This window comes from Gymnodraco acuticeps, unplaced genomic scaffold (genome assembly GCF_902827175.1).
Source record: "Gymnodraco acuticeps unplaced genomic scaffold, fGymAcu1.1, whole genome shotgun sequence".
Classification (NCBI taxonomy): domain Eukaryota; kingdom Metazoa; phylum Chordata; class Actinopteri; order Perciformes; family Bathydraconidae; genus Gymnodraco; species Gymnodraco acuticeps.
The window spans coordinates 1,558,024-1,578,455 of NW_022990938.1; the positions used below are offsets into that span (position 1 = coordinate 1,558,024).

The 20,432-nt window shown below is 41.4% G+C and overlaps 1 protein-coding gene across 5 annotated transcripts in view; it reads left to right on the forward strand.

Moving 5' to 3' along the window:
- Window positions 1–255: 255 nt before the first annotated feature.
- cald1a (caldesmon 1a) overlaps window positions 256–20,432 on the forward strand; it is a 55,851-nt gene continuing 35,674 nt past the window's right edge. For 4 of the 5 annotated variants that reach the window (XR_004570808.1, XM_034234237.1, XM_034234239.1 and 1 more), the window contains exon 1: window positions 256–404. The gene's annotated coding sequence lies outside the window, so the exon portion shown is untranslated. The remainder of the gene's footprint in view (window positions 405–20,432) is intronic. The other variant, XM_034234241.1, reaches the window with a different exon arrangement.

A 20,432-nucleotide genomic window follows, 5' to 3' on the forward strand; every position in this document is an offset into this window, starting at 1 on the left:
CCTGTGAGCTCACAGCCCTCCTTTTTGTCCCAAGACTAACATTTCCTATGATCGCTCTTGACAGATGATTTTCTTTCAGAGGCCCCCTGAAGGATAACCAAAAATAGTTACTTTCTGCCCAAAATCCCTTCCCCTATTGTGAGTTCTGCACAAATTATTCGCAAAGTTGACGGCTTTCTTTGTGGCAAACTTTGTGCAAGCTTTGTGAGAGTGAGAGCAGTCTGAACCGTGGTTTAACTTTTTTTTAAGAGCAGCCAAGAGTAGATGTGCGGTTGTGTCTTAAAGGGAGGGGCTTGATCCTCAGTTTTGTATCATTGAGTGTAGTGGAGGACCGACTGCAGACTGGCTCCCTCTCCTCTCCTCATCGACTCAAGAGCTCTTCTTTGAACCGATAAGATCCACAGGTAAGTTCAAAAACTTTAAACCGCCTGTTAAATCCACGCGTAAACTTTTAAAAACACATGGGAGAAAGTTTATGACGCGCGGATGCTTTAGCGAATTATTTTTGCGATTGTCGATGTTATGCGTCTCAACTGTAGCTTGTGTGTTCACTAAACGATTGTGAGCTATAATAAACTTTTCTATGCACCGATCTGTTATGTTAATGTTGTATTCACCGCGGGACAACACAAAGAAAAGCGTACGTCCACTCCCGTAATGCGCGCTCACTCCCTTCAGGGGGGGAGGTTGTGGTGTCTCCAAACCCACAGCCACACAACTTTCTCATCGCCTCAGCACTAAATATGTTGACATCCCATATTTCTGCTTGTTTATAATACTCATAGTATCCTTCCAATGCTTAAAGGAACGCTGTTTTCCTGACACATGACTGCAGAGTGTGGATAACCCTGTTGAAATATGACATGTGGAAGGTGGTGTACAAAGTTGGCTATATGCAAGAATGGGCCCCATAAGGCTTCCAGCACACCACATGGCCTTCAAAAGTTTAAATGTGACCATAAGAGCATGCTGAGATACAGGAGGCAATTGTCCTTTGGTGTAAGAGCTTTAAACACATCCAGCATCTCCTGCAGACAAAGCTACAGGGCAGTCTTGCAGTATGCAGGCCCGCTCACTCGCAGATGAATCCACTTCTCATAATTCTGAGGTATCACATTCTTTGCAGTCCCACCACCCCTGAGGCAAAAGGCTCTCTTCGACTCTCATTGTACTTGAGTTGGCCAGCAGGTCTTTTGATCTCGGCTTTATTACATACTAGTATCTGTGAAATGGAAGCATGGAAAATGTGAGAGTGGGGAGGGAGGGAGCTGCAGAGGCTAGATCTGTCGGTCTTTTTCTTTTTGGAATGCTTTCGGGCGAGAGACAGCATCGTAATTGTCCATGAAACTCTATCTGATAAGTTGTGCAGTGTTTGGAAAACACTTGGAAAGTGCCCTCCTCTCCTTATAAGGCACAGGCCCAACCTGGTGATAGGTGATTGGAAAAGCCTCTGGAATGCAATGCATAACAGCCTTCTGGTACATTTTGATGTTCCCCCACAGCCCCGTCATATGAACCAAAGCTCTCCTTCATGAACACCACCCCGCATCCTAGATGCTAATCAACACTATGTATTATATAAAAGTGGATAATCACTTCTTCATGCAATTGAACTTGAACCTAACCTCAATAGTTCATCAGGTACTTTAAGCTAACTATTCCAACATTTGACCTGGTACTTTAAGGTAACTATTTTAACAGTGTATCCAGGACTTTTAGCTTACTATTTCAACATATTATGAGTTTATTTAACCTAACTACTTTTTTTACTACTACTTAACATTTAATAGAGGACTTATAGCTAATGGTTTTTAACTTTTGATCTGCTACTTTTAGCAAACTATTTCAACAGTTTATCCAGGACTTTAAGCTAACTACTTTAACAGTGAGTGTGCTGGATACTTTAAGCTTACTATTCCCAGTTTATTCTTTGTTTTTGATAAACAAATCCAACTGTTATCTGTTAGTTTTAGCTAACTATTGCAACACCTTGAACCTGACTAATAGCTATATAATGCAATGGTTTTTTTCACTCTCAATCCCATCAGTGTTACAACTGAGTTCATGTGTTTTTTTATTTTTAAATCACATCCCTTAACTAACACTTTATATTTCCAAGTACTCCATTACCACTTCTACATTAGTATTTCCTGGGATAAGAGCAGCCCTAATGGGAATCACAACCCTAGGATTTTGTTTTCAGTTTTGACATGCATATTCACATGCTTATACATTCTCTCACTCAGCTATTTTTGGGCTGGAGCACGCAAAGCAAACTGCTGGCTTTACACTAAAATGCATAGTGCTTTGTAGTGTACTTAGAAGGGGATTTCATAATTGGCACGATATGATATGGGCGCAGAAGAATCTGGAGGTAATTGCACAGAGTGATAACAGGGGTTTGGCAGTGAGGGCGAGAGCCAGGGCCAGGGTTAGGGCTGGGCGGCAGGATGTAGGGAACACTGCCATGCATTTCCGGAGTCTGGCTCTGGACTGCACAGTGCGGTGGAGGCTTCTAGTTACTGTATGCTGGCTCCTTCTCCTTCTCCCTCCCTTCTCCATACACTTATAGGTTAAATGTTGGATTGGATCATTATTGTACCTCATTCTCAGCATATTTAACATGGGTTAAAGCTCAAGGCATTTATGAATCTCTCCCTGTGCAGTTATGTGTTAACACAACGCAACATATGTGGGTGTGTTGTTATAGTTTGATGCTAGATACTCATAATCCATCACAGTATCAAGTTCCAAAGCAAGAATCCAGAGTTTCCTTGCAAGGCAATGGCTTCTTACCACCACTGAGCTAAGGCTGCCGACCAAGTGGCAAACTGAATTTGAATTAAATGGAAAACTGGCAGAGGCGAATTTCTAACACAAATGATCAAACCGTTCTGTTCTTTTTTTAAATAGATGTTTACCTATACTGGGTTCAGTGTGTAGGTTTTCCAATTGTGGTTCGGACATTTCAGTCCAAACATACATTGTTTCCACACAGCAGGTGCCAGAGCTATTTTCTGGTTTCTTCTCATAACAGACCAGTGAAGCTATGTCAAGCATGTTTCCTGTGTTCCAGTCTTAATTTGATTCAGATTTGTTTGTTCTAAGACTGTAGTTATGGATAGAGATGTTGCCCAAACGTGCCTAAACAACCACAAGCTAAATGCATTCATTCTGTTTTATCAATGGTATCCTTCTCATAATTTTCCACCAGTTACTTCGCATAAAGCTAAGTTTGTGTTTCCTGGACAACAGCAGCAGTAGGACAAGGTTCGGCTCATTTGAAGTGATTATGATTGACATGCAGCTAGCGCTCCTTGGACTGTGGCCCCGGCCTGGAGCCCCACAGCACACTCGCTCTGTTCCCCCTCGCCTTAGAATTTGATAGCATGTAATTTGAATGCACTGCATCCAGAACCGCACAAGTTGTATAATATGGTGAGCTTGGATGGATGGGCAGACCTTGAGTTGGAAAATAATTATTAACTCTTTCCTTGGGTAGCAACGGTCAACAAGTGGTAAGCAAAAACTGGTAGCCCTTCCTGATTGCTTGTGAAGTCACACAATGCCATGTAACCTTAGACAATGTTTATTTAGATCCTGGAAAATATACCGTAAGATTTTTCCAGGTGTTTATGATACACATTTAAATTCCTGTTACTTGCCATTTCAAAGAAAAGAGATTTCTCATTATGCTGCCAAGCTGAAATGGAATGGTTTTAGATATGGTGCTCTTGGATGTTGTGGCGTTTCTGTGCACAATTAGTCTCATGGGTGATGACCCCCCTCCCTCCCTACAACATTTTCCCCACCAAATGTAGTTTTATTTAATACAACCACATTTATAAAGCTATTTTCAAACAACATATTCAATGTATAAAGAATGTCATAATGATGCTTCTTCCAAAGATCTGTATCCTTTCATTCCAAACTATTTCCAAAACTTTAATTCTCCTGTCTGAAGCAGTCATGTGGGCATGAAAGACCTGTGTTTGAATTCCTCTGGGCTTTAGTCACACTCTAATGAAGAGGGTTTGTTAGATCAGCCTCTCACTCGTGTCATATTCTGACTTTAAAGTGCTATCACTCAAGGCCAGATTGCCTAACAGGCAGCATGGCATGTCAATGTTGGTAATTGCCATATTGGCCTGCCATCTGCTTGTTGCCAGATGCCAAGCTTTTCCAGGAGTTTCATAGCTATAAAAAAATACTATTGCATTTTTTCCCCTTCTTTTTGGTGGGTGATGATTGAAATCATGAGGTGGCCTTGCTTTATATCTTAAAAGGTAAAACCTCTCTTATTCACGTGGCCTACATTTCATCTGGTCTTTGTGGATGATTGATTGTGCGAAAGTGAGGTCAGTGCTCCTAAGCAGCGATTCTGATGTCATCCTACAAAGATGCATGTTCTTCCCTTCGTTCCCCTAAGCGGGTTATTCAGAGAAGTGTACAAAATTGTTAAGAGGGACATTTAGCCTTTGGGCTTCTTCTCATCTGATAAAACAAGCACAGGAAATGTCTCTGTTAGCTGATTGGCCTTGTGTTTCCCTTCAGCGTCCTCCCACTGGGACCTCAGACGTGCACAGTTTGTCCCTGTGGCAGAGAAACCACCTTACTTGTCTCTTTCCTAACAGCTACATTAACTTTTCCTGTGCCTCTCTCCTCTCCTTTAACACCAATCTATTCTACCTCAGCCCTTTTCTCTGAAAAAGAAATGATTACTATAATGTTTATTCTCAATTCACCCTGCTTCTTTCCTTTGCCAGCTTTCCATTCTTTCCTCCCTGTCCTCTCTTCACCTCCCCCTCCTCCTTTCTCCTCTCAACCTCTTGTCTTCCTCCCATTGCAAACCAAAACTAAATAAACATAGCTTATCGAGAGCCTGTCAAATCACCTTTTTAAAAATCAAATTTTTTGTGGGTAATGGGGGAATTAAAGGGCCGTGGAGGTAATAATAAGGTGATGTAAATCCCAGCGGCGTGTGAAAAATACCATCGAGTGTAAACACATGACCGGTGAGGTCATGTGTTTACACAGTTAGCGAGGTTAACCGCTCTCTGAATCGCACAGGGAAACAGACAGGCCAGTGTGCAGGTCAGTTATAGGCATGCTGGATTTCTGCTTGCGGCTATAGAGGCTCTGCGTGTGCTGAAGTGTGTATGGCGAATGTGAAGGACGGCTTGTAGAGTCCACATTGGACGCCTGCCATCATGGGAGTGAGAACTGGCGAGAGCTAGACCGGGCTTGTATGTGGTAATGATGGAAGTGAGGTCTTACCTCATGCACATAAAACAATCACTGTGTCCTTACATGGGTATTCACTATTCACATGAGTCAGATTTGTTTTGTAATTCTGTTTCATTCTTTGGAATAGCTACAAAGTTGAGTGTATTTTATTCCAACTGCTTCTGAGTCTTGGTTTCAAATCTAAGGAGAGTACGATGTTGTCACAACTTAGTCACTTAATAAGTGATCTCAATAATGATTTATTTCCCATCATATCTGCCTAATATTATCTTGATTAATAATTGTTAAGTCAAGTGTATGCAACATGTTAGAATGTGAAACTAGTTATTTTTAATATTCTGTAAGTGATTCTAGTTGCATCTGTTTTGACATATTATTCATTTGCAATTTTATTTCTGGTCAACTGATGATTGGATTGGATGATTGGACATCCAAAACAAAGAGCTAATAGACACTAAAATGCTCTGTCGGCTTGTTTAAGAATATATCACACATTTCCCGGCTCCAGATTGCGAACACAATGGTTGCATAGTGCATACACGTCCATTTTTGTGTTTGAATAAGAATTGTACGTGGTTGCACTAATGGGAGTGCATGGTGATCATTCTCATTGTCGGAGCAGAGATATCAGCCATTGTCTAATCATGCATCTCCACCTCCAAAGACTCAAATGTCAACTCGAGGATGTGCTCATGGGACCGCATTTGTGCACGCAGAGCTCCTAAATGAGGATCCTTTTTTACTCCTGCAGATGTTGTTCTGTAAACTTGTGAAAATAAACAGTGTAGAGCAAATCATTTTCAAATACAATTGTCATTCAATCCTAACATTTCGAAAGCTTTTCTCGCTCTGGTATCCAAAGCCAGACTTGTTTTATATCCAGGCTCATTGTTTGAAATGGTCCACATCTACCTTTCCTACCTGAATAAGGAAGTCAGGCAGCAGCACAGTCTGAGCTCTGTGTCAGGGCTGCAGTCGGGAGCAGCGGTAATTGTTTAAGAGTGCATTTATAGAGTGTACTCTTTGTGCCTCCTAATCAGAAGCATACTCAGGCATTTACATATGAGCCTCTGAGGACTGCTCAGGAATGCATTACACGCAAGGCAAATGGACGGGAGAGCAAGAAAGCGGCTCTAGTGGGCCACTCCGCTGTTGCCATTTATTTCCACTTCACATGTCACTGCCCTGTTACAAGGGCGGGGGGGGGTGAAAGTGATTAAGGCTGAAGATCAAAAGCGCAGAGTGGCTGATGCGAAGCCTACCCTCCTTGAACACCAGTAATACAAGTACTTTACATCTTTATTCGTGTCTTTCAGCAATACCAACTATTTCACCAAAAAGTACAATCCGTCTACCTATCATTGACCTTTATAGATTAGATCTATTTCAGGGATTCGTTTCAGTGCGCATTGGGTAATTTGTCCATTTTTCTTCTCTACTTTTAACTCGTGTATGGCAAGAGGACAAGGAGAACAAAAATATGGCCTCAGAAAACCATTTTAATCAGACAGGCCTCCGCAGGGACAGACGCTGGCATAGGAGAGCCCTTCACCTCATCAGAGCTCTGCCAGTGGTGATTGGGAGAAACACTCAGTCAGGATTTTATTGAATAACCCCAGCCCTGTACTGCAGGGGCTTTACTGTAATAGAGCAGCTCTGCATTCGCCGAGGTGACAGCCAAATGGTACTTATTAAACTAAGGGCTGATTCATGCTATGTGCCCTACTATGGTTTAACCTTGTTGAAGGCTTTGCCGAAGTCCACTCAGTTTTATGACTTGAGATACAGATGTGTACAATTACAGCAGAGTTCACAAATTCCTTACGTGAAACAAAAACAAACATTAATACAATTATTTAAAATAGACAGTCATTTCATTCTTCCAATTGAACTACTATCCAATTGAACTACTATCCAATTGAACTACTATCCAATTGAACTACTATCCTCTTGAACGATGTGTGTGTTGAGATGAAAGCTTTCCTTGGATGCATGTGAGAACGGGGATAATAGCTGTGGGTTCTGTCGTCCCTGCTTATTTACCCAGAACACAGCTCTCTGCGCAAATTGAGCATGACGTCTAATGGAGTGTGAACGTGGATTAATTACCCCCATATTCCGACTAATGGCTCCTTCTCTTCTGATTAATGATGACACATGTCACACGGAGGTGTAACTGTTTTATGTTTAAATGAGACGTCTTCCATTCAAATATTAGTGTGCTTAGGATTATGGTGTATGAAAAACACTGTTTGTTTTCTATATTAATTAACTCATGAGTCATTCAGCAACCTTAACTAAGACAATGGAGTTTATAAAGATAATATGGCTCTAATCTATTGTATTGGCATTCCAAAAAATGTGAATGTGGTTCTGTAATGTTATTTTGCTTGTAGGAATGTAGTGTATTTCAATAATTGTAAGTGTGATGGGTTAATAGGCCATAACTAACAAAGATGTTTGGGTATTTTATACTCCTAATTATATTTACTGTAGGAGCAAACTACCATTAGTTGATTTATACAGAATTCTTTAGTTTGAAAAATCTGATGTATCCTAGTCATATGTGCATAATATATTTATATAATGTTGATAGAGCATGTTATTCTTCAAGAATAGTGACAAAGTTATGTACTGCGCTCAGCATTTTATCAAGTAAGTGAACTCTGATGCAAAAAACGATGTAATGGCTTCAGTGTCTTCAATTTATTCTTATTTACAAACACACAGTAATTGTTATATCTCCAAAAAGCTAATACATTATATCTCAAGCTCTTTACCTAAGGCTAGTTTTAATATGTAGCATGTTGTTAGCATTTTAGCATTATCAATATATTCACGTTTACTGATATATCTGCAAAAAGCTCAAATATATAATACTGATAATACTTTTTATATTTGTTGGCTTTAAATACAAGGGCTACACAGAAGGTAAAGCAGACACCATCATTTGGGTGCTAGTGATTTTGGAAGGATATGATTCGAGCAAATAGTTTTAGGTGGATTGTTGATGGTTCAATAGATCAGATGTTGAAGAAGGTTCAAATATATTTAGGAGGGGTGAGCTGAGGTTCTCATTCGGGCTAGCCTCATAAAACATGCCTTAATGAGAAACAAAACACCCAGACGCCCCCCTACAACAATGGCTTCTTGTTATCAAAGAACTGCGGCCAGTGTATGATGGAGTCTGGCTCGAGTCCCGGCAGATTTTCCCTGAGCTGCAGTGTGCCTGAGTCGAACCCTCGGCCCCGCAGTGCCACTCACTTCAGTGACAGCCACCTGGGAGACCACCTTGGAAAATGGGCCCCTATTAGTTCAGGTTAGACTTAATGACCAGTAATGGTACACCGGCCAACCTAAACTGTGCAAAAGGGCTTCGGGCAGGCCGAAATGAAATACCAGTCACTCAAGCTCTGAACATAAACACAAGGTGGGTGGTGGGTGTGGGTGGGTGAATAGGTATTTCTTTAGGTGCTAGTGTACGAGGAGGCTCAAACATGCATCTAGTGTTTGGGAGCAGAGGTGATCCAGATGGAGGAGACACTTTTCAAGCGTGAGGGAGATTGATGAGCCCCCCATGGACAGATTATAGCCAGGGGTTATGGAATTATCCCCATTTAGCTGTGCGTTGCGAACCAAATCTCATTTCCAGTTTTGTCATGAGCTAAAAAAAAGCTGGTTTAGACGGCACAACCAGAGAAGCCTCGTAAGAGCACCACTCAATTATTTACAATTTCATGGCTGTCTGAGATATGTGTTATTCTAATAAATGCAGGAATTAGAAAGCTTAATTGCCGCACATATATTAACCCCCATAGCTGAATTTTATCCTCAATTTAGTGGTAAATTCCACATCATACTAATGGCATTCGTTAATAGTGTCTTCCATGGTCTTTTAAGCAAATACCAAGCAGTCTGTGGTCAGGCATTAGCTCAGGCATTAGAAGTAAGAAACTCCACCATTTCAATTAATGTGATAGGAGCCAATCAGACACTGAAGAAAATAACTTTTTCACTTTCGGGGAGAAAGAGCTGCAGAGCTTCTAGGCCTGCAAAAGGCAGACAGAGAAACATAGTGTGATCTTCAATGAAAGAGACAAAGACCGAGGAAGAGAGAGAGAGCTTTGGTATGTCTCGTGAAGCTCTAGGGTTTTCTGGAATTTCTGGCAATGGATTCTGAAGTCACATAACCACAGAAAGAGAAGACATAGGGAGAGATGGGGGGTAACTCTTCTGAGAGACGCTGTACTCACAATACTTGCCCTTCCACTGTATACTACAGATATGAAAATGTGAAACAATGAACGGTACAAACACACCTTCAGGGTGTAACGTGACATACGGTACCTTTCCTACTTTATACCTGCAGATTAAAGTTTCGTATTAAGCTTTTTGCCTAGAGGTGGGGCAGCAGACGTGTACCGTCCATGCTGGCTGGCTGCCGCTCTAATAATAACAGCCATGCACGAAAATGAGATCTGGTAAAGCTAGTGAACTTTAGTCCTGTAGAGCCCTGAAAGGATTTGAGGTATGAGGAGAGTGGAATGTATTTTTTGGAAGGAGAGGTGATCTCCTTGTCACTCGGAGAATGTGCATCCGCTGATTCAAAGCAATGCTAATGCTTTAATACCGTGAAATATGATACTACTGACATGGAAAAGATGCCATGTTTTCCACAGGGGTATTATATCTTTCAGGATTTCATCTTCAATGAAAAGAGCCTCACATTTCTAGTCCCTGGCATCATGTCTGTCTGCCAGTGTAGGTGGACCGGGATTAGGAGTGGTTTACTGAATGTTGTGCTGATTCTGCAGTCCTTTGTCAAGAGCAGGGCTCTGCCTTTTTCTATTTACAGTACATCTTTTTGTAACTACTGTTTTTCTTCCGTGGGCTGGTTGCACTCTTGATGTTCCAGAATAAACTTCGAGATGACTATTACTGTAACATTAGTATTCAATGTAATCTCTTGCAGGTGTTGTTGAGCATATCAATAGTCCTGTGATGGTAACATGTCAAAACAAGTAGCAATCAGGAAAAGGCAGATTAGCAAATGTTAATAATGCAGGTTTCAAAATAGAAAAGCTTTGGTAATGTTTCTGTTCAAATAAAATGCTTTCTTTGTGTTTGTTTCTCATCAAATCCGCATTTTCAACAGTTTTATACAAACAAATTGATCAAATGAATATGTGTAACGGCCCGTCCGCACTGCAGCTTCAAAAAAAAGCTTGGAGCTGGGCGTGTCTGAAGCTCGACCAACAACCAATCACATGAATCTCCCGCCCCTGACACACAAGCAGTGGTTTGATTGGCTAGAGCTTGTACTGGCATATGATTTGATTGGCTGACGCTTCCACCGAAAGCTTCAGAAGCTTCAAAAGTTGAACATTGCTCAACTTTTGCAGCCTGAAACGCCAGGAAAGCTCCGCTCTCCTTCCCACAATGCAGTTCGGCGAAAAGTGACGTCACCCCATTCAAAGTGAATAGGCAGACGCGTTGGAAACCGTTTTTGAAGCTGTCGAAGCTGTAGTGTGGACGGGCCGTAACTGTGCTATTTACAGTTTTAGTTCGGTCTCATCAGCTTTGTTTCTGGTCAGAGCCAGATAACTGTTTTGTAACCTACCTAGCACAAACCTGACACAGAGACCATTAGGATTTAGCTAAAGGAGAAGTGAATATTGGAGTTGCCTTTGCCAGGTGGCCAGTCAAAAAGGTGTTGCTCCATGTCTATTGAACATGTAAATAGCTATTTGCTAACATGTTGCCACCTCTTTACCTGTAAGTAAATATAACTGTTTTGTAAAGTACCGTTAGGCCTTACAGAGATGTAATGTTACTTGAACCTGTTGAATTCCTCATAACGTAAACAAAATCCCTTGATCGCTGTCACAGCCAGTGAAGCCCATTTATCATCTGTCTGCTGCGTACACTGAGACAGCTTGTAGTTTCAACACCTGGCTAAGGAACCCCTGCACATCCACCATTATATGGCCCTGCTTCAGCTCTAAGACAATGAATACCCAGAGAGATATAGAGAGTCACACGATGGACACCAAACGTGCCTTCGAATAAAACCCTCAGATTTCTGCCATTATAAGCCTGAACTGAAAGGACTGTCAGGGTGAAAAGACCTGCTTGGTCAGGTCATCTTGCTCCCTTGGCACCCCTACCCCACTCCTTAATCTCCTCCTATCTCTCTCCAGGAATGCAGCCCCTTAGTTTGAAAAATACCTTGTCTTGTAATACCCTTGAATAAGCCTCGCAGCACACACAAAAAAAAGGGCATTCCACTGCTGCGACGTACTGACTTGTGTGTTAAAGTAAGGCAAGAGAGATAAAGATTTATGACATTTTGGAAAGATTTAAAAAAATATGTCCTCTGTGAAAGGAGATGTGCAAAAAAGGCAATCTTGTGTCAGGGTTTGCACTCAGCTGTCATGTTTTCAACAGGCTCTCAGGATGTGGGGCATTGCATCATGCTTTCTAGCCTCACTCTAACCTCATGTATGTTTCCATGTAAGGTATGATGGGAAGACGTTTTCTGTGTGGTTCGAGCCAGCCACATAAATCACTCCACCGTTTTTATTCCTTTTTTCCTTTTTCGCTCCCCCTTTCACCAAAGTGTAATTTCTCTCGGGCCACAGAGAGCCACACGTCCATCACGACAGAAACGTGCCTTTTATAGGGAGCATGTCACAAATGTTCAGCGGATCCATTTTCTTTCCATTTTTTCGCCTTAGAGAAACACATCAGGAACCTCTCAGGCTTTATGAGGAATACATTTTTATGTTCCACTTAATGTTTCCAGCATGTCACGTTATTGCCCGTGTACCAGAGGCTGTGGGCTGCCGTGGCTCATGCTGATCACGTATACTTTTACATTTGTAGTCATTGAACTGTGGTGCATATCCCAAGTGAATTACACTTATTAAAAAAAAGTATAACTTCAGGATGTTGCCTGGGGGTCTTATACCCAGACACACTGACTTTATTGCAGTGATTGAAACTGTGATATTTCAGTTTCTGCTGAACTTTTACTCGCAGATCTTAAAAGAAAGCAAGGATTTAAAGCGTAGCAGAGGGCATTTTCTGCTCTGTTCCGTCCTGTTTGTATCCCTTTCCGTTCAACTCTGCTTTATTGCCATCAGCTGGATAAACTGTTCTCTTGCTGCAGTTTCAGCAGTAGCCGTTTTTACACTAAAACCCTCCATATATCAGCACTCTGGTTCCACTAGTCTCGCTGGTCAGCTAGTAGCAGATTAATGTCCTGTTGAGGAGACACAGACTGCTGCCCGGGGCTCATTTGCTCTGACAGAAGGCAGGTGTCAAGACAGTCTGTCCTGAAGGAACAAGGGGGGGCGGCTTTTCGTTTGGAAAGGGACACGAGAGACGCATGAGGAATGGATTCGAGACGTGTCACACGTTCCTGTGTGCCTTGCTTGAAATGAGAAAATGGTGAAATAGGTTTCCAAGACCATTAAATGACCTGTTCAGTTTTCTTTTTCAGTGGATACTATCCCCTCCTTTGTCATTGGCCTCATACAGCATCTGTCTGTCATTATTTATTTAGAATCCTATTTAATATACTTATAAGTCACAGTGCGCTCTCAAGTACTAAGTGGCTCGATTATGTTGTCCTTGTGTATTCCTCATAACTCTACTTTGTTATGACAGGTGAATGATGTGGAAAAAATTGCATGTATTTATTAATTAGTCCTGGTTTGTTTGAAGCTGTGGTTTTATACAGTCTGGCTTTTTTTATAGCATGTACGTTCTGACATCGAGTGACAAAAAAAATGTTCGACTGTAACGTCCTTGTGGAATTACACAACATATTGTTATTATGGCATGTCAGGTACAGGAGGTGCATATGTATTGAGATGATTTGACATCTTGCATATTTGCACCAGAATATGTAATGTATTTTTTTGTCAAGAAAGTGCTTCCATAAGAGTACTAAACCTGTCTGGATCCTGAGCGAACAGGAGACAAAAATAATTTGGCATTTTTTGCAGCGACGAGAGAATGTCAGAGTCGCTCCATATAGCGAGGAGGGGCTGGGGGGGGAAGATAAACAAACCGTTTCTAACTTAAGCAGAGGACTGTGGCCTTTGAGACGGCTGCTTTTTCACCGAGAGGAATGTTCTCTTCCAGGAGGCTCCGGACTCCAAGAGCACTGCCGAGACTCTATGTGGAACTGAAGAGAGCTTTTTGTTTGTGTTTACAAATGAAATGTCAGCGTAGTTAAAGGATCGGTGTGCCTCTCTCTCATGACTCCTGAGGTGTGTGTGTGTGTGTGTGTGTGTGTGTGTGTGTGTGTGTGTGTGTGTGTGTGTGTGTGTGTGTGTGTGTGTGTGTGTGTGTGTGTGTGTGTGTGTGTGTGTGTGTGTGTGTGTGTGTGTGTGTGTGTGTGTGTGTGTGTGTGTGTGTGTGTGTGTGTGTGTGTGTGTGTGTGTGTGTGTGTGTGGTGTGTGTGTGTGTGTGTGTGTGTGTGTGTGTGTGTGTGTGTGGTGTGTGTGTGTTGTGTGTGTGTGTGTGTGTTGTGTGTGTGTGTGTGTGTGTGTGTGTGTGTGTGTGTGTGTGTGTGTGTGTGTGTGTGTGTGTGTGTGTGTCACCATAGGTCCAACATCACCATCAGTCATTCTGTTTTGAGAGGAAGCCAACTCCATGGCCACTGTGTAGAGAGTGTGAGAGCTCTATCTCGCTGTGCAACGCAGCATGCAAGAGAACCTCCCCCCCCTCTTTTTTTCCAGTTTGGTTACGGGAAAAGGCAGCATTTTTTCTTTCCATATTTGGTCATATGGAGCACGGCCAGGGTGCAGTAGCCTTTTGATGCCGTACAAACATCCCTATTTTGTGTGGGATTTGTGCTTTTAGGAATGCCTTTTCTCCAATTCTGCCTGATTGTGGGTGTTGCATCTGAAAGTGCACTTTAAAATGGGACACAAGCCTGTTAAAATCTAAGACTGGAGAGGATTTGTGCTGGCTCTTGCTGCTGTTTCACTAAGAACTTGCCTTTTTACAGTTTTATTTATGATTTAGACAGCCAGACTTCAACTTCTAATGCAAATGTCCCTCTTAAAACCTGCATCTAAAAGTAGGACAATGTTTTATAACCCATCGCTGGCAGCCAACTGCTACACCAAATCCTCTCGGGCAGTTATTTCATTTGGTAAATTAGTTCAGCAGCTGACAAATAAGAATGTATTATCTCATTTCAGTGGTTCACTTTTAAGAGCTACAGATTTCTGAAACTTGCTGATCCTGAATTTAGTGGGATCTGCTCAAAAATGAGAATACAGATGGTGTTTTTAAATGGAGCATCTGTAGGCTAAAACCGGTCTGTGCGATTCAGATGATGGATATGTCATGCCGGGTAATGTTTTTATTGCAATTTAAGTGTGACTTAGCTTCAGGCGTGAGGTTTAAAGACACATAAACACACCCTCAACCTGAAGGGGAACGCCGGCTGGTGACGTTCAGGTGTTTTCAGCTGCGTCTCCGCAGAAGAAAAAAGGTTATCATGCCTTCAGATTTAACACAGCCTGAAGTGTGAGGAGCGGTACGAAACGTGTGGGAAAGTCAGAGGAGAAAATATTCAAATATAGTGAGTCACATTCGAAATAAATACACTTTAGGACTAGGAGGTTATCAGTCTGACAGCGGAAAGTAAAACAACATTGAAGAATGCTACATGGACAGTCATTTGTTTTAATCAGGGCAACACAAGAGTTTAAGAGTATCAAAATGCAGCTGCTTTTCCAAATCAAGATCTTTTACTTTGATAGATAATCGAAACAACTGCTATTTGTTATCTGGAGCATCTAAGAAAGAAAGACACGAGGGATAGAGCTGGGTACGTTTTGTAGTCATCGTTTTTATTAGCTGTGATAAATAATTACTGAGATCTGGGAACATTAAGTCATCACTACAACAATAGGGAAAGAAACACAAGCCGTCTGAAGATTAGACGGGTTGTAAACATGCCAAGAGTCAAGCCAGATTATCTCAACCACTTTATTTGGAGCCAAAAGGAGAAAGCGCTGCCAATATGTTGCTAATAATACCTTAGTGTACAGAAAAGATGTGCGTGCACAACTTTGGCAAGTAGAGCGGGTGAAAGACAAACTAGGAAGTTGTTTTTTAAAGTGATCTATTTCAATAACAATTATGGCCTAAGCTACACAAATAAGGTATCATTAAAGACCTTGAAAACCAATGTTTTCAATGTACATTTTTTGCATTTAAATGGGTCCTATTATGCTCCTTTTCAGGAAACTTCCTCTGTAGGGAACTTTGGGATTTTAGCTTTCGCAAACCATTTACATGCACAGAAACCTATAGAACTGCAGGAAAGGGAAAACCCAAAGAGCATAATAAACTCAATTGGTTAGTCCACGAAGGACTTCTGTATCTGAATTTTCCCTTGGCTTTTTTTACTGGTTTGAGGTGGGCGGGCCTTCCTGGATAAAGATGATGTCACCTAGTATGCACCAATCAGACTTTGAGTCATTGTACGTGACTGATCTAACTTCCAGTGTACATCTTTAACATATTAACCAAGAAAATCAGGCTTTCTCTACCTTCATTTTGAATGCTGCTTTTTTGGAATTCATAAATGGAGTGGCTAATGATTAATACCAGCAGTGCTTAGTGTATCCTGCTAGCAGCCTATAAAATATAACACACACAAGGTATTCCATTGAGATTTCCTTGGCTGTGTGTGAACAGATAACCTCAGTCAGTCTGTCTCAGAGTGTATGATTCACAGGGCACAGAGAGGTGTTATGGAATGTGAACCATTGTCTGGGAATGCAGGAGTCTCCTTTTTCTCCAGCAAATGGAAACTTAACATCTTTTACCTTCAGGTCTTTTCTTACACTGAAGGGAAATTTCCTCTGGCTGGTTCGTCTTCCATCTGAAAGTCAGCGCAGACAATATTGTTGAGGGGATTTGAGGAAACTGTCTGATCGCCGCATCTAAAGTCAGTAATGACAATCCATCTGAGGCATTCAGGGACCCGAGCCCATTTCTTGCCCCAACCCTCAAAACCATCAGCACTTTATTCCGCCGCGTTTCACTTGCCACAGTGGCATTAGCTTCTCAAGTTTGCCTATGAATACTGTCTGCTCAAGCTCAGTGACATTTTTCCTCATTCCAGCCGAAGCCACACTTTCAAAAAATTGTTTTGGAGGAGATAGAGTGCGAGTGGAAAGCAGATGGTATTGAGATTGAGCTGAGGTCTGATGCACTTGGCCACCTCATACAGTATGTTGCCTTGCATATATAGTCGCAGCTGAAGACCCTCTGCTTTGACAAGCTATTGTGGTTGATTTTCACACTGACATGAAATGCAGACAAATACAGAAATAAGCTTAGCTGCTTGGAGATGGGTAAATCCTATGAAATATTAAACCAATTACTCTACTTGATTCATAGCAAACCAACCCATATGAGTGTCCTTATATGGTAGCGTAACACATACTCTGCAGCTGTTGGCTAAGCTGCTGCATTGTGGTCCAAGAAGAGATAGAATCAGTGAGAAGACGACAGTAAAAATAAATAAGTAAACTGCATTGGTAAAGACTAGGCGACTGATAATAGAGACCTTTCTTTTTTTAAACATAACCATTATATCTGCTTATTACTTTTTCACATAACACAAATGTACATGTTTCGATTGTTTCATATTTCCTCACTAGTTTTTTGGGTGACATTATTATCCACTCAGTCTTGTGTTAGCATTAGATAGAAGAGAAACAATAGCCTAGTTGACAGCAGCGGGTCAGATAGACAAGCTTCTTCCTGTATACCAGTATTCTGTGCTAATACACAGGAAACAGATGTAAATATTTAATCATTTCCCCAGCTCAAACAGCAAAGAACATTTTAGACAAAACGTCACAGCCCTATTATATAGCAATACATAGTATCCTTCATTAATTCCAACCCACCAGAGTATCTGTTCAGGCTGTAAAAGGCAGGCAGAAAAAGTGACACTAGATGACGGATGAAGCAGAGATGGACGAGCGGGGATGGAAAGAAAGAAAAAAATCTTGGCCTTGGTGCGCCAAAAAACCTCCAGTGAATTTATGAATGCTCATCCAGCGCCGCTCCGCATCCTGGGACTGTAAACGTGTTAATGCTGCCGAGGCCTGGACGTGTGAGAGGAGACGCATAGCGCAGGGAACCACAACCACAAGGCCAGCTTTCCAAACACAGCGCTGTAGGTGGTGACGGATATCACACATGTACACACATTTACCGTACCATAAACACACATACTGTACTTGCGGTGGCCATACGTACTTTCAGTAAAAACATACATTCTCACATCCCGTAAAGTTGATACAGAAAATCTGTCATATGCATTTCCTCTGTGCCAAATTACCACGCACACATTTACATCAATACACACATTTATACATTTAAATAATGTTTATCGTGATACTGGCACACAGACTGAGCATATTTTACCCGCCCTGTCAGACTAATCTCCGGAGACTCCTTACCCGTGCAGAAAACGCTAGGTTTACCCAACTCAAACTGTCCCCAGAGCCTCAGCTAAAACAGCTGTTAGTGTGCACAACCTACAGGCATGCATTATCTCCCTCTTTATTCCCCTCTTCTCCCTGTGTTACTGCGGAAGCTTGTCTGTGCGATAAAACAGTAAAAAAGATGATAATTATTTCACAAAATATTTAGCGATGCAGTATATATTTGCTTATTCTGAACCAAAGGACCTTTCTGGTTTAAGTGTGGGTTTGTTGCCTGTCATGTAGGTATCCAATACTCCCATAAATGGACAATTGACAGTAGTTTGTCAACAGCTGAATGCAAATGGAGGAGCGTGTCTGTGTTAGCTGTTTCATTCCCATAGTGTTAGTCAACTCCTACGCACTGGAAATTGAAACCCTCTAAGTATGAGTTCTTTAATTAAGTGTTTCAGTGCAATGCCTTCTAAAGTTATTGAACACTAGTAGTGCAATAGAACCGGAAAAAGCCAGTGGACAAGAATACTGAGATTTTGCCAAATTTTGCAAATGTTATGTTAGGCAAGAAAACCTGATTGTAAACATAACTTTGTTTCCGAGAAAGCTCGACAGAGGACCTCAAAGATAAGGGGACTTTTAGCGAAAACAGAAAGACCTATGATTGTTTTTAAGAGAGGCTGTCATAATAAAAGCTTCAAAGTTTTGAACTCAGGAGACAATTGTAATTTCGTCCTGTTCTAACTTTTGACAAAAGCCCTGACATTTTTAGTCTGACTGACCGAGTATTGATAGGTGAAGACGGCACATGTCAAAATACTGAAATCCTGCTGCTTGCTTTTCTCAGGCCTGATTTTCCACAATACACAATGATAGCTTATTCAATTTATTTCTGTGTATCATTTTACAAAAGGCATGTTTCACATAGCTTTGACATCTCCTGTGTCAGCTAGCTTCCACGGTAGCATATTATTTCTGAAGGTTAAACGGTAAGTGACAGGTAAAATAGTGAAACTTCTTCAACATACCAACCATAGCAGGTGGACGAAATATTTCCTTCCATTGATGCAAAGACTAGAAAGACCGGGCTTTGTGTCCGTGTTACCTTCACATTCCAGATAACTGGAATACCTCTCTTCACCTGGACACCTGGACAGCTGTGGCTCTGTTGCTGCTGGAGATATCAATCTTCCTCTCCTCTCATAATGCAGCATTCATGTTTTAAAGGGTTCATGTACCGATTGTTAACTGCAGACTTGTTGTTGGCACTGTTGTGTAACCGATGCTCACTTTTCTTAATGTAGCAGGGGTGATTAGCTTATCGCCGTAGCGGTGCCTCATAAAACTACGGTAATAACACAACACTGAATCCATTCATTGGAAACCAAAGAGAGAAATATCTACATCATTTTACGCTGTAATTTGCAGGCTTCCATTTTAACAAATATATGCATTGATATCACTATTGATATCTGCTAATGAAAATTAGGGGATTGTGCAGGATATTCGGTTTTTTATCATTGACAATTCTCTTTGACCAATCAGAGGGCGGCGGTGTTTTGATTCAACCTTCTTCGGCTCAGCTGCTTGAAACTTTGGTACCATAAAATTCCATGTACTATTCCAAAAAAAGTCTATTAGAGTAGAGCGTGCAAGTCAGTGGAAATGTGGCATTAGATGATAATAACAAGTCAAAAAGTGCTTGTTACTGAACATTGTTAACATTATAGGTCTCCCTAACATTAACATGTAAGCATTATAGCTCGATGAATGTGGCATTTGGCTTACAGGCAAAGCCGCACAGAGCTGTTAGCATGGCTGTAGACTGGCTCAAATGCACATATGCATACGTTTTTAAAGTACACCTATTGTTCTAAAAAGCAAAATAAGCACTAGTCCAAGCATCAATTGACTTTCAGTGAGTTCTGCCTTTAGACATGTTCTGTTAAGAGGATAGAGTCAATAAAGGGTTGATGTAAAATCTTTATAAAAAAGGGTTTGTATTCCAACATGTTTGAGACTAGAACGTAGCTAAACGTAAAAGTCACTTCAATATAAACTAAATACCTTTTGATTTGTGACTAATCCTTGTAACCACCAGCTGCAACAAGTAACCATTGTTCCTTTATTTGCCAACCTCACAGCTAGAAAGCATACAGCGTGCGTAAAGCTAGTTTTTACTTGTTTACTTCACATTCATTCCCTTTATTCAGCAACTAAAACCGTCACTGCACACAAAGGAAATTCCAAATGAGGAGTTGTCTTTAACTGGCATCTGAGTGAGTAATTGGAGGCTCTTTCAAGTCCCCTCTGCTAAAATCAGAGGTTAAATAGAAGCATTCCTCGCATAGCTCCATAGCCATAATGTGGAGATTAATGTGTTTGTCTTAAGGTGGTGAGGGGATGGTTGCTCTGACTGATCAGTATCACAGTTACAAAATCTGACCAAAAAGCTCCACTTAGAAGAATGCAAAGCCAGCGTTAGGAACATTTCACCAAAGACCAAAAATAGACATTCTGCTGGCCCATTCTTCAGCTTTACTCCCAGACTGCTGCTTGATCTACTTCGTGCCTCATTTGTCCAATAGGGGCCCATTGTTTTGGTGCTTTTAACCCAAGACTTCGTGAGAAGATAGAGGCATTATAAGGGGGGTGTAATCCCAGTGGCTGTCAGGATAATATCAACTTGGCTTTTTA